General features: G+C 37.6%; 1 long non-coding RNA gene across 1 annotated transcript; it reads left to right on the top strand.

The window, feature by feature from the left end:
• The first annotated feature begins 5,011 nt into the window (after window positions 1–5,011).
• On the top strand, window positions 5,012–10,190 carry LOC147764039 (uncharacterized). Its single transcript, XR_015335741.1, has 2 exons — window positions 5,012–5,204; window positions 8,905–10,190. It is a non-coding gene; the product is annotated as an uncharacterized LOC147764039 (long non-coding RNA).
• The last annotated feature ends 1,987 nt before the right edge of the window (window positions 10,191–12,177 follow it).

The raw sequence follows: 12,177 nt of genomic DNA, 5'->3' as shown, positions 1-12,177 counted from the left end.
GTCACGTTTACTATTTGTCCATGATACTAATATTTTATTATTAAAAATTGATGATCATTATGCTGTTAAACATTATGTAATATTGCATCAAAATTTGAAAAAAACCTATTTTGGGCACTGCTCCCATGATGACCATTTAAGAAAAACCATGTCACTTACTGTTCTCAAACAGTACAGTTTATATGTACAGATGTGTCTGTACATATTGCCATCACCTGCGTCTGTCGTCGCCGTCGTTGCCGTCACTGTTGCTGTCCCCGGCGCCATGCACTTTCATTGTAAACACGATAAGTGGAAGGCAGTTTTACTTTTTGGCTGTATATTTACAGAGCTGATGAATATTCATAAAATGCAGGTCAAGTTCGAAAATCGGCATGATCGGGCCACTATTTTAGTAGTTATGCTTTTTTTTTCACTTTTCAGCATATATGCAACACTGTAAACACAATATAAGAAAAAACAGATAGGCCAATTGTCATTAAACTCACAGGAGTGGTCATTCCTGCTAAAACGCAGGTTGAGTTCAAAAATCAGCATAATCGGGCCATTATTTTAAAGAAATGCAGTTTTCTCACATTTCCTCAGATTTAATTCTTAGGTTTGTAAACAGTTTCATTATTGAACTAATAAGATACGTAAAAGTGTTTGTTTGGCATTTCCTGCAATTTTACAACATTATTAGTTGATTATGTAAAAATGATGGTAAACTTGTTATCGTGTATTGTGTAATAAAGTTTCAAAAATGGAAATAAACTCATATCATTGCAGTTTGTCAGATTCAATCATTCACTATGTTCAGAATCTCAGAATGGAAGAGATTGGACATTTAACACTGCTCTGTTGATATTTTTCCCATCTCATCAATTTTCTTAGTTTATCATATAAAAACGGCAGAAAACTGTTAATTTTGTTTTATGTTAAAAATTGTTAAAAATGGAAATAAACCCATTTCAGAACAGTGCAGTCTTGTTTACATTTTGGCATTTTTAAGGTGTGACTTTGAAGTTCCATGGGCCTGAAGACCTTTGCTAGTCACATTTTCTGAATATCCATAATATTAATATTTTATTATTAAAGTTGATGGTCATTATGCTGTTAAACATTATGTAATATTGCATCAAAATTTGAAAAAAAAAACTATTTTGGGCACTGCTCCCATGATGACCATTTAAGAAAAACCATGTCATTTACTGTTCTCAAACTTACAGGAAAGTAACATGGGACTAAAATACAGCTTCAGTAGGAAATACAGTCTGTTTGGTAATTCTTGCTGCCAGTTAAACAGTTATTTTGTGAAAATTTAATTTTTCACATATTGGCATTTTCAAGGTGTGACTTTGAAGTTCCACGGGCTTGAAGACCCATGCTAGTCACATTTTCTGAAAATCCATGATACGTATATTTTATTATTAAAAATTGACGGTCATTATTCTGTTAACCATTATGTAATATGGCATCAGAATAGAAGAAAACACAATTTTGGGTGCTGCTGCCATGATGACCATTATGGGAAAACCATGTTACTTATGATTGCCAAACTTTCAAAAAAGAAATACAGGACTAAAATGCAGTCTGAGTTGGAAAAGCAGTCTAAGAAACTTCTTTTTCTGGAAGTTATACATTTTCAAAATGTAAACTTGTCACATATTTTAATTACATTGGTATTAATTGTTGAGGATAATTAAAATTTGATGTTGAATTTGCAGTTTAACATAATGTATTTTTGCATCAGAATTGACAGTAGCCTATTTTGTGCATAGTTATTTCCTGTTTTTTGTCTGTACATTTGACAGCTTTGCTGCCTTGTTATCAATTGCTGCAAATCTGACACAGAATATTAATGCCTGCTTTTTGGCATTCATGGTGTTTTGGGGTTTATAGTTTTCAAGCACAGCCTTTGGGCCTGTCATACCTAACACAGCATGAAATAAGATTATTGAAAGTGAAGTCATTTCATTATGAATATATATATATATAGAATGTATAACAAAACTGCCTCCCTTGCAGCAGATATGTGGGAGATGTGATTTGCTCCTGACATGAACGTTTGTTTAGTTTGGTAGAAAAATATTTTAAACTTTTTTCCCATTTTTATACACTGATATCCCAAATATATTTTCTCAATCTGAAGTATTTATAACAAATATATTTTTGAAACTTGCAGCTTTCTACAAATTTCCATCTTTTTGGTGTAGAGTCCCAGCACACTGTCAAGTATAGGAACACAAGTCGAGTTAGTGTGCATGCAAGCACATGTACACACACACACACACACACATACACACACACACACTTATCATTCCAAAGTGTAGTAGTGAACCCAGAACTTTGTAGATTTATACAACACGCTGCCCATGTGTAATTGCCAAATGTCTTAAATTTATTTATAAACACAGATAAATGAACAAAGGTATATTAACTGTGTATATAATTTTGATGAGAAATGAAACTACTGAACAAAGCAACCCTGCTTCAACTTTGTTAAGTTGCCAGCTACAGCTAGATGCTCATGTGCTTGTGATAAATAAAATGCATGTAAACTGGTGTAGGGTCATTGCTTATCAGATATGTTGCGTTATTGTTTTATATATTGAATTATTTCAGAATGTTATTTGGAGAATTGTAAAGACAACTGTTATAGATATTGTGCAATGAATTTTTCAAAAACAATGAATAGTTTTGAGCCAAAGGTAGATGCAAATGATACATGATTTTTTCCAGTGGTTTTGTGCAGTGCAGTCTTATGATAGATATTTGATCACAAAATAACTAAAATTGGTCTTTCTACAACTGACATGAAGGGTTCTAAATGGTTTATTGTTATTATGATTAGCATTATTTATTAGCATTTTGTTGTATGCTTTAATGCCTGTCTCATGAATGCACTGATATAAAAAGGTTCTTCCATTTTTTATACAAGTTATGAAAAATATAATTTAGGTAAAAACCAAGCATTGGATAACATATTTCCTGGAGTCCTCATTGTACTTGATATAATTTATTTGCATTATCCCTAAGCTTAGAGCACTGGATTATTTTATGACCTCATGCAGATGTATGCATGCTTATGGCTGTATAGATAAAAGAAAAATTGAAATAAAAGGTATAAGATGCTTTATATTATGTTAAGTCATACAAGTCTAGGAGACATAATGTTAACCAGAAGGTTACACCACAACATCCTGATCTCTCACAGGGCAGCTGCCATAGTTTGGTTGGTTCCTCTCCTTTTTTGTGATTAAATGGTATCTCAAAGATCCCCTCTTCTTATCCAGTTCCACTAACATTTTTGAAAGCCCCATAAATATTGAATGTGAAATTAATAGTTCAATACCCAGCGCCTGTTCCCCAGGTGCAGACTGGCTTGCAGTGAAAATGTCAGTACTCAATCTTATGCAATAAATCATCAACTTCGCGCTGCTGCGTGGAACATTTTTGTATGAAACTAACGTCTGTGTTATTAAGGGGTGTACTCTTACTTATTTCTACCCCAAATATTTTCATTAGGCTCAATCACTTACCCCCCTCCCAATCCTGCACCAGCCATCCCTGGTTATTTTGAGGGTCTTTAACAGCCAGCTGAGAGATAATATTTAAAATATTCGATTTATGTGATTACATGCATGATTAGTCTTTGAAAGATTACTGATTAGTCTTTTAAAGGTGAAAGCACAATGGCTTTGAAGTGCTGGCCACCAACCTTTTCACTACAGTCAGCTGTACAGTGCAGTAATTAGAATTTGTTGTGGGAAAACAAATATAATTATTGCATAATACTCTGAGATTGGGTTCTTCGTCTTTTTAGATTGATATTTTACTTCTCAGTTAAATTTAACGCGGCAAATATGTTACATTGCCGTTCTTGCAACAAATTGCTCGTCAACGTCAATGAGTATGTCATTAGCATTTCATTAAGTGGGCAGAGGTCGCCGAAATCTCTTTTATTATACAATACATGTGTGTCTGAGTATGATACTGGGACATAAAGGTTGTAAGGCCATGCAGATACCTGAAACATTCCAACAGTCTGTGCATTCAGAGCGTGCTCGAAACATTCAGACTATGATATTCAATTGAAAACATAAAAATAGACTTGACAACACAATCTGCCGTAGGAACAACTGAACGTCATTTGACAGATTTGTCATGTACTTCAGATAAATACCAACAGAGGTTTGACACTCTGTGCAATAATATTGGTTTATTGCTTAAAAATGAGAAACCTGGGCCAAGGAATTAGATATAATTAGATATAATTCCTTGCCTGGACATCCATAAAACTGCGCCATATGGTGCAAATGGTGTCACAACATTCCAAGAAACCAATAATTTACAAATAATTTGTTTACGTTAATGTTCCCAATGGTGCGGGTAGACCTACTATTATGAAATCAATATTCTGCAAAGGGCCAGGCAACACCTATTACGAGAAAAGAGACGAGCAAGCATCATCGTCCTCCCTCGGGCTTTCCTTCTGATCTCCTTTTCACGTTTGTACTTCCCATTTTCAGTGCATTTTTACATTAGTCTGTATATGTATATTTTTTCACGAAGAAGCTTTTGTTTTGTGATTTGTCTAACCGTTATTGTGCATGTAGGGTTAACTCGCTCGTGTGTAAAACGACATCAGTGTGTCAAGGGAGGGAGGGTAGATAGATACCTAACCTATGTTAAAACATACGATCCTACGACACACTCTGGCCAGTGACAAATAATTGTGAATCGCCGTACGACATATGCATATATTTCATTCCTACATATGTAAAGCCATTTTAAAGTCGTTCCATCACATTATCGCCCAGCGTAAAGAAGGGTGCGGTCTCAGTTCAAGCGTTTGATAGCTGAAGTAGATGGGATATGATCGCGCATTTGCATTTTCTCTGACATAGGCGGGGTGCAGTCTTTTCAACTGTGCGTCTTTTGTTTTAATGCACGCGGCCGTGAGGTTAACCAATCAGAGTTGTTCCTTTGTGAACTGGGTGGCCTCGTCTACCATATTTGGCGCAATCATCAGCAGTCAGCGCTTGAAGCCGGCATTCGAAGATCTCAGGCACACCGGTTCAGTTGTAGAGACAGAGACAGTCCAATAGACAACAAGATGAAGCTTTGGATCGTAGCTTTGGTGTGTATGGGTCTGCTGTACGTTGCCTATGGACAGGAAAGCACGGCTGAGCCATCAGCAGAACCAGAAACCACAGCAGAACGTGAGTCTGTCTTTTTTTTTAATCTCTCGTAGATACATGTATGTTTTTATTCCAATTTCAAACTCATCGCCCACATCTGTCTACTCGAGAAAACTGAATCTCTCAAAGCAACGCCTTCATATATTGAACTAATTTCCTGTCTGAACCCTTTCAAGTGAAATCTTAGCAGCCGGCGTTGCAGATATGTCATTCTTGAAGGTGATATATTTTCATCAGCAAAAAAATGTGAAAAAAAGTCTTCCTAACTGCAAACGAAACAATGACTTTGGAAGCTTACCTCGGTGCAAGAAAATGCCACATCTGGCAACCCTGATTTATGTCCAGCATCATAAGTGCAGATGGCTGGAGGGGAGAATATTGCCTTCTAGCGTTGTTTAGGTAGCTGACATCGAGAGAGTGGATATAGCATCCCGAGTTCAAATGAAATTGATTTTATTAGTTTTTCGTGAAAACAAACAATACTGAGCTAAGTACCTCTCCAAAGCATGGTGGTTCGCCTCTATAAGTTATATTACAAATTGAGCTTTATACAGAACGGAGAGGCCGACAGACGCCTGAATGTTATTAAAACAGTCCGAGGTCAATTCTTTCATTATAAAGAGATTATCATTGCCATATGAAAATCACTTGCAGGTAAAGCTGTACCAAAGCATTGGCTTTTGGCAGTGAATCAGGCGCACATTTATGCCTAATGTCACGACAGTAGGGAAAGGGAACAAAGTTCAGTTTTACAACGCCAACTGACTCAGACAAAAAAAATAAGGTTTGGGTGCAGCTTTAGTCATCAGAGAACGGCCCCATCAGATACGAGATGCTAATAACAGTAATAATATCAGCTCTCTTGATAATTGTATCTTTACTAAACACAGCCGACCATTTCCATTTATTTATTTTTCCCAATTACGCACCAGTTTGTCTTAAAACATGTGTAGTACTGTGTAATGAAAGTAGTAGGAGAGGCATCTGATTAATATGGTTCGCTTTCATCTTGCCACAAATCATAGCGCACATGTCCAAATATACAAATAGCCCGCGTATTGTTTGTGTCCACAATCAAAATTCATTAGCGTTGGAATGCTGTGGTTGGTGCTCGCCCCCCAAAATTGACTCTTCGCGTGAAACCCCTTGCATCAAAATATGAAAAAAATCTACCTAACAAAGCCTCTGTGTGTCCTTGACAGTATGCACGACCGCCGAGTGGACAAGAAGAAAATATATATATGCGTGCGACATTCATATAGCCTTGAGCACGCTAAGCATCGATAAAAGGCAACTATTTGGATTCCCCAATGAACGGTGTGTTCAGCGTCAGAATTCTTGGAGGCAATTATGCGGCACAATGTAACGATCATATCAATTTTCTCTCCATTTTCTATTTATACTCTTTGCGTCTGTAAGGTTGCTTCGGTCTTCGGGGACGGGCCGGAAAATAATTAATGATACCAAATACTTTCGTTTATTGGATTAAAAAAAACATTTTTCTTAACCATGTCTTAAAAAAACTTAAGTAATTACAGTTATTATCCGCGTAACAAATTTGTAAGCCCAATGGCTGCGTTTCTACGACGGTATTTTCTTTGGCAATTGCTTTTCCAAGAAAATAAAGGTTTTCTCCCTTCGTTCCCCTTAACCTACAAGACAGACGTCTAAATGTCATAAGCATTAGGTCAGAGTCATTTTATCCCACCATTTGGCTAAACTATAAATTATTTCGGGCTCTCTCATGTTAAGTAATGGCATAAAATGAATTTATTAAACCCATGCTTGAACGCTTAAAAAACATATATGTGTAAATATTTTTGCATGTAACTAAACTGCCTCTTTTCTTGACAACGCTTTCAACCTCCACTTAGATTATACCTTTCAGTTGAATACGCAGTGATGGATATCTCTGTGAGCTTTTAATATTATCCTGTCACGCGATTCAGACTCGGATCTGCCAGCTTAAATTAAAAAACGCTGAGAATAATGACGAATTTAAAGAGAAATGTAGTGTAAGATCCTCGTGACTAGCACATGGCAGTATCAAAGAGCGTTCGTCTCTTGAACTGCAAACTAACAGCGCTGATTAATTTCCATAGACATTGTTATTTGTGTCCTCTGTCGCTGGTCACTGCTGGACATATAGTTGGCCATTGTCCAATAAAATTATGTATGTGCGCATGCATTCCATCACAAATATGCCTACGACGAAAAACAAGCCGTTTCTTATCAAATGACGTCTCACTTTTGTCTTTGATAATGAACACGTAAATTCAATTGTTTTCTGTTAAAGACTTGAGCATTCTTGACATCAATGACCTTTAGAAAGTTGCAATTATAGATGACATTATAAACTACAGCAAGTATGCGTTCTGCATATCCAACCGTTAACACGAAATGTTATTCGACTGAATTATGTAAAAGAGACAGACGAGGTCATGTTAATACAGTGACGATCCTTTTGTCGCGCGCCTTTGTCTCAAAAAGCCATTAACATGATTAATAAATGTCAAAATTCAGCCTCGGACAATTCAACCGAGTCTTAATGAGTTGGTCGGTATGGTAGTGGAAATACTTCGAATATTCTACAACCAACATCTGTCCCTCAAGGAAATGGCGCTTTAAGTACAGACGCGAGAGAAGAAAAAGTCGAGGAAAATAAATCAATATCCAATTTTAGTCATTTTGATCGCAGCTGAGTCATGGTCACAAGGGCTGTTTCCTAGCACCCTTGGCTTATGTAAAACATCTGCTTCTATTAACGAATATGCGTTTAAGATATTCCAGTTTGGACTAATAAGTGAAGAAGGTATAGAGCCTACATTTAAAGAGCTGAAAATGATAATTATACTGCTTTGACCCACAATTACCTTGCATACCTACTATGTCTGGCACGGTATCGTATGGTCTATGTGTTCATAAATTGAGGTTAATTCTGTTTATTGTAATGAGTAATCTGATTTCGATTGACGTTTTCGTGACATTTGGTGCAAAGATATCGAAAATATTACCGTTTAGAAAAAAACAGACGCCCGTAACGATGGTACTGAGGTCTCTCCTCCTACCAACACAATATTGCTCAAAACACTGCTCAGTGTATTTTTAAAAAATTCATTAAAAAACAAATCAAACACTTCTGTCTAGCAGAAAGTTACAAATATACTAAACCTATACCTTAGGCCAGATGAAGTTGAGGAGTTGGTTAACCAACGGCGACTCTCTGTAAACGGAATCGGTAAACCCTTTTTAAAAATACAAATGATGATTAACGAGCATAACAGCTAAATGTTAGGGTAGTTTTCTGAAACAAATTGATTTATTTTTTAAGGGGGGTAAACCCTCAACATTAGGGTCTGTCGCGCTCGTCAACCAACTTGTCAATGTTGTCTGGCCTTTCATTTTTTTTCTTTTTGGTGGGGGGGGGGCGTGATAGATTTCCTATTTTTGAAAAAGAGAAAGAACACATGTCATTCAAGATTAAGATACCCACCCCCTAGAAAATACTTATAGTGTCTGCAAAATGCTTTTTGTAGTTTCATACCAAAGAACAATTTCATATTAGCTAAGAAAAAAAGACCTTGTTCTCTTATGCTCTTATGCTAAGCAGCCTAGTACATTTGTATAGTGGTATGAGAAGCCTTTTTATGGACATTTAATAAAGAATAAAGCGAATAAGACTTCTGATTGGAATTAGCTAAATTATATGTTTTCTTTCCAGCGGAGAGCACTGCCGAACCAGAGCCCAATAACAGCACAACCCCAGCCGGAGCCGAGACTACTACAGAAGGCAGTGCAGGAACGCTGGTCACTTCCCTATATTTAACCGCCGCCACCGCCCTTGTCTGCAAGCTGCTTCTATAAGACAACTTCAACACACACAGAAGTCACATCTTTTGGACGCTTTCTTTCTCTCTCTCCAGTTCAATTAGATGCTGCTAGGAATCGTTAATCTTTAACCTCTTGAGACTTCCAATAAAAATGGAGACTATCTAAGAAGAGGTATTGACCGATCTTCATATCATTTCACCCGGGATAGCTAATCTTATAATGATACAAGGAAAATCCAACAACTTTGCTCAATCGATAGTGACTGTAATTATGAGAACACGCAACATCTAAACACACATGCAGGCAGACAGATAACATAAAGACTAATATTTGAAAAAAAAGATGGGGGAAAAAAAGAAGAAAAATGTTCGTAGTGTATGTTAGTGTAGCAGTGATCTAAATATATGAAGGCTGTATTCATGATTCAGATCTCGACTATTGCTCAACTTGTATTTTCACAATCTGCTCAGGGTCAGACATTTTATTCAAACAGGCCTCGGGCACATGGTGCAGGTTATACGTTGTTACAACTGGAGTCCATGTTCAGAAATGTCAGGAACTTTAAAAATGCTGCCAGCTGGGAGAGTCTTCTTCTTCAGTACAAGTAACTCTGCTATGGGAACTCTAAGACCCTTGAGGCAATCTTCGTGGTGACAAGCGACGACTTCACCTGACCAAAGCTTTGAACATCGCTCACCTGAATATGTGCATTTATGCCATTGATAGTCCCTGGGCATGTGTATTACTGGCGGCTCGTGGCCCAGAGCATGTATATCAGTGACCGTTACCTAATCCAGCGACCGGCAGTTTTATCATACACCGATATCAGTATGGGCGAGGTTTGATGATCCCGGAGGACCGACAAAGGCATTGCTATGACTTCCCCAATGGGAATGAAGGCGGCTTTTAGGTCCGGGCGAGAATCACACAGAGACCGAATATGAATTTGGATGGAGAGAAACAGAAGGGGAGAACAGCCTGAAACGCTTTGGGTAGATTTTTACGATAGTTGTGAATTTTTTTTTTTTTTTTTTTTTTTGGAATCATTGTTGGGTGTTTATTGTATGTAACAGTAAGGTTTTTAGTAACTGGGTAGTTAATTAGTTTACGCTAGTTTGTGTAGCATTGTAAATATGTATCGGTAGGCATTTACAACAGTAAAGTAGAATTTATAAATCGTTCTTCGTGTTATTTTTCTGTGGTATTCATTGCGTGCGTTTCCAGTATACGTTCCAGCCAAGCCCTTCAAGTAAGACTGCTAGTATATAAATCATGTCGCGGGCAACTCTCACTGCTGGCGCGTTTTTGCCGCTTTAATTGCATTGCTAATGAATTTTGGAGTTTTGGTTCTTTGTAACTGGAGTTAGAAATATATTATTCATGTTTTTAGAAACGAACTGATGAAATCCCAGTGGGGCGATTTAACCGAGATGTTTTAAAGCACATCACCATTTATCACATTTCATATAAAGCGTCATTATACGAACTCTGTATGCTAAAATATACCCCGCTAGTTTACACTTACTGGAGCAAATGACGCATCGATTCCTCTATGGGTTGTGTTTCAAAGAATTCGTTGATATTCCTTTCTCTATTAAAGAAAGAAAGGAGGAATCCAAAACAGTACGATTTGAGCATGTTGCAGCATGTGTATGTTTAGAAGAGACTGAATACCTCAACGGGAACGTCACGAACAAACCTACTAGCTCCAATATCTAAGTTTACCTCATCACCAAATAAGAAAATATTCTCGAGAGCAAAACACCGTTACCCCGCTTCTCCTTATACTCTTACGCCCTCCAGCGTACTTGAGATCTACTCAAAGTCAACGTGGACTATTGGCTGTCTGTAACATATCTGGAAACGGTTCCCGGTGAGATATTTCCTGGTTAGGTTCAGGTTAAAACAAACAACCGAACGCCCCTAGACATTTCCCCTGACTTTAATATATTGGATGTAACTGGGAGTTTGTACCCTATATTTCAGAGGTCCTTGGAACCTTATCGCTTTACGAATTAGAAATGGCAAGGGCATCCTGATGGTTTTGAAAGGGGGGTTTCTATGGACCTGTGGAACGCAGGGTGGGTGTTTGCCGCACGTGGTGATGCTACAAACCATGTTAACCACATCGTCTGTTACGTGTGAAGTTTTTGTATGGAAAGAATTTAGTAAAGAAGTGACGGAAACGTGGAACAAATTTGCACACAGTTTGGAAGTTCATATATAACTGGCAAATAGGTTTGTGTATACCTTCTTTGAACACTGCCACCAGATATCGGTGTGTGTTGTAATGAACAGGATAAACATTCCACCAATATCCCCGTCTTAGTTTAAGTACAAAATTATTTCAACAATTTTTTCTTAGAATGGAAAGGAGTAAAGAAAAAGAAAAAGAAAAATATATTATTGAGATGAAAGGGCATACTTTACCTCCGGAGTACCCTACCAGCGTGCACGAACCATATAAGATATAGGCACGAGTTAAGGCTATTTATGTGTTATGTAATGCGAGTCTGCTTAAGCAGTCGAGAAAGAAAAAGCAAGGTAACGGAAAAAACGCGCAAATTGCGTTGTCCCAGACAATAAAAATCTTGGCATTCTCACGCATCTTGTAACGTGCATCTGTCCGCGGAATTCAAGGGAGCATTCGTAGACGTGACTTAATCCTCTCACATAAGCCTCTTTTCAGAAAAAATATCAGATAAGTTAGCAGTCTGAATATTAGTGTATCCTTGAATACAATCGATTTATTCATCTGGAGAGGCTGCCAGAGTTATACATGAGCTATTTGAAAGATAATAAGGCCACGAGTTCTGGTGCCTAGGGACCGCAGCTTATTTGCCCCGTTTTATCCATGCCTGATGGCAGGGGGTAAAACACGTGTCACGGTTATTAGGTATTGGAAGTATGGGGTAATGAACCCCAGGGGCGTAACCAGACCTTTAAAAATTGTACGCACAGATTTCGAAAATTCCCAGGTACGATTATATTCCTTGAAAAATACACTGAATTAATGGAGAATAATATCATGGTTGGCTCAAAAAATTGTACGCACAGTGCATCCGTGCGTATGCCTGGTTACGCCCCTGAACCCCATCCTTTTCTCCCTCTCTCTCTCTACAGAAATTGTGTGGGTGTGTGTGTGTGTGAGAGAGAGAGAGAG

Source organism: Lingula anatina, chromosome 1 (assembly GCF_051362555.1).
Source record: "Lingula anatina isolate TDL-2025a chromosome 1, LinAna3.0, whole genome shotgun sequence".
Taxonomy (NCBI): domain Eukaryota; kingdom Metazoa; phylum Brachiopoda; class Lingulata; order Lingulida; family Lingulidae; genus Lingula; species Lingula anatina.
This window is presented reverse-complemented; position numbering and strand designations above follow the sequence as displayed.